Consider the following 3,007-nt stretch of genomic DNA (forward strand, 5'->3'; position numbering starts at 1 on the left):
TTCCCTACTATTCCTCTAGCTCCATTACAACCTTCAGGCTTGAGGTATAATATCAGCTTCAGGACAAGTGAGCATACATTGATTTTAGGAGGAAGACAAAACAGGAAGTTGACAGGTACAGGTTCCCTAGCTCAGGTCTACTTTCTGCTACGTTTTGCAGAATCCAAGGAAGATTTTATTCTTGCCAGGGAAATCTAATGGGCATAAAGTAGGTATTTACTTCAATTTTCAAGGATTTATCTATAGAGGGTAAAGTGTGTAAGACAGTGTTCTGGAAAGAAGAGAGATCATGTTGTTTGGCTCTTTTGTATTTATCATAGCTGTGGATATATGTTGTGTGAGCAATTCTTAGGCATTTAACATTAACAGCATGATCATTATAGAAAAATATTTTTTGGTAGATTGATTTCTAAGTATCTTATTACATTCAAAAACATTTTCTGGGACCAGTATAATAGCTATGCCACTGGATTCCCATGTAGTCCACCGAGGTTTGGATCCCAGAGCTAGTGGCTTAAAACTCATGCCAGGTGTGTGTGTGCGTGCCCCAGTTCCCGAGAGGAGAACAGAGGAAAAGGGATTGCAGCGTGGCCATCCACCCTGGGGGGAGATTTCTCACTTTCTGTCTCTCTGTCTCTCTCTGTCTAGTGAACGCATGCACCTTATAGCAAAAACCTCTTTAAAAAAAAATTTCTGGGACTAGCTGGTGGTACAGTGGCTAAGGTACCTGGATTCCCAGTCTGGATTCTCAGACCTGGTGGCTTGAAACACATGATGGGTACACATGCATGTGCACTCAAAATCCCAAGAGGAGAATGGAAGAGAGGGATTGCAGTGTGGACATCTCCCATGGAAGGTGCTTTCTCACTTACCTTCCTGGCAGAGCAAGGGGAGAGTGGTGAGAATTGGAGACATCCAAGTATAGAAAAGATATGACTGTTGAAGGACTGAAAATGCTTTAATGTGACTAAGGTATAAATTGTGTGTGAGGAGAAAGAAATGGCAAAGGATGAAGCCAGAGAGATAGGTGGGGCCCAATGATGAAGTAAATCCTTGAATTCTGGTCCATCGTGTTTGCACAGTTGTGTGGGCTTGACAAAGAGTGTCAGTGAATGTGACTCAATCAAATTTAGGATTAGAAAAGTAATTCTAGAATCAGTGAGAAGAATGACCTGGATCAGTATATATAACTTTCATTGAATTAATTGCCTTGTTCATTTCCCCAGGATATAAATGTATAACATTTTTTAGTTGTTGCCACCTAAAAAATAATATTTCTTTTCCCTCTTTATGGAAAAGGAAGTTAATCAACAATAAACCAGTCAAAATGACAGATCATGGGGATTGACCCCTCCCTGAACAAACAAACCACATCAACTGAAATTTATCTCCATCAAATTATTTTTCTTTACATCATTACAGCTTACTTTTCATTTTAGTATTCCACCATAGATTTGAAGACCTCATCCTTATAATGCTACACAATTATATGCTTACCACAAAGATTTTAAACTTGTCAAGATTCAGAATTTGTTCATGACAGAGAAGAACTAAATACTTAGGGGTTTGCAATATAACATATCTATCAAGGACAAAAAAAAAAAAAAGAACTGAAATAGCAGGCTTTGCCAAAGGCCATTATAATTCTCCACATTTTTACATTCAGAACATTGATGAATGAACTGGGAGATTCACAGTTCTCCCTCATAGTCAAAGTGTACCTTTACAGGTCTAAGTGACAGTAAAATGACTTTATCAGTTAGAATTGCCCTTCCATAAGAACCAGGAATAGTACCTCTGTTACATCCCCAGCATTTGATTGTCCTGACTCACAGGATGGTCAAACAGGTTTCCTGGGGGAGAGAGTGAGAGATGGGACAAACACTCACAGACACACAGAGTGGAGACAAAACAAGGTACTGATCAAGTCTTCAAGTCTTCTGTTTATTGAGGAAGAACAGCGAGCTTATATACAGGCTGGTGGGCCTTGATTGGTTGCCCAACATGCAAATGAGATAGAACAGCATGAACCAATCATTGGTGTGGGTGGATCTCTCCTGTTGCCTAGGAACCCAACCGCCCCACTGGAGAACAATAGGTCACATGATTTCTGAGAAATGGTTTGCTCAATGAAGAAGTGAAACCTAATGGTTTCCAAGATGGTGGATAGCTCAAGATGGCGGCCAGCTCAAGATGACTTCCATAAGCAGTGCCCTCCACATTTGATTGCTTTTCTGTGTCATTGGATCTAAGCAGAAGCAAGGGAAAACAAATCAGGTTGGTGGTTGGAAGCAATGCTGATCATTTGAGAAGAGGGGAAATATCAGGAGTGGTTTTACTTTTAATCAGAAGTCATTATAAAGTGACTTAAAGTCTATTTTGAAGAAATATGTTACTTCTGTGAAAGAGAATTTTCCAAATGAGTGATTGGGAAATGCTCTACACGTAATCCTCATAGCCAAGCATGGAGAGAGCAAAGAGAAATGCCTCATCCTATCTAAATTCTCCAGGATCATTTCAGATCAGAAGAAATGCAAATCCAAATTCTGAAAAAGAATTTGCACTGATGACCATGTGTGTTTTTCCATAAGTTTTTATTTTATTTTGATTTGTATATCTGTCCAATAAATATTTATTACTTTGTCTCTCACTTTTTTCCCCCTAAGTTTCCATGGTCCAACAGACGGTGGGGACAACCTTTGTGATCCTGACTAGGTAAATGTGTAGATGTTGGACACCAAAAAGAACTTTTATTTGGAAGAGCACTTGGTGTGCTCTCTCTCCCATTAGAAAAGTTCCAGTGTCCAGGCTTCTTAGCCCCCCCGACAAGAGCCTAACCTCTTCTTGAGACAGTTTAAACAAGGTCAAGACAGCTACAAATAGCATAGAACAGTTGTGTCTTCTGCAACTGGAATAAGAATACATGAGCTGTTCTATGTACTCTCTCTATTCAAGGACAATTCAATGTGAATTTACAGTAGAAGTGTTATATTTTATTTATTTTGTC

The 3,007-nt window shown here is 39.3% G+C and overlaps 1 long non-coding RNA gene across 1 annotated transcript in view; it reads right to left on the reverse strand.

Moving 5' to 3' along the window:
• Positions 1-1,930, reverse strand: part of LOC114005688 (uncharacterized) — a 35,558-nt gene extending 33,628 nt beyond the window's left edge. Inside the window, exon 1 of the long non-coding RNA XR_003547528.1 lies at positions 1,796-1,930. This is a non-coding gene — a long non-coding RNA (uncharacterized LOC114005688). The remainder of the gene's footprint in view (positions 1-1,795) is intronic.
• Positions 1,931-3,007: the final 1,077 nt, after the last annotated feature.

This window comes from Tupaia chinensis, unplaced genomic scaffold (assembly GCF_000334495.1).
Source record: "Tupaia chinensis unplaced genomic scaffold, TupChi_1.0 Scaffold144269_1, whole genome shotgun sequence".
NCBI lineage: Eukaryota > Metazoa > Chordata > Mammalia > Scandentia > Tupaiidae > Tupaia > Tupaia belangeri.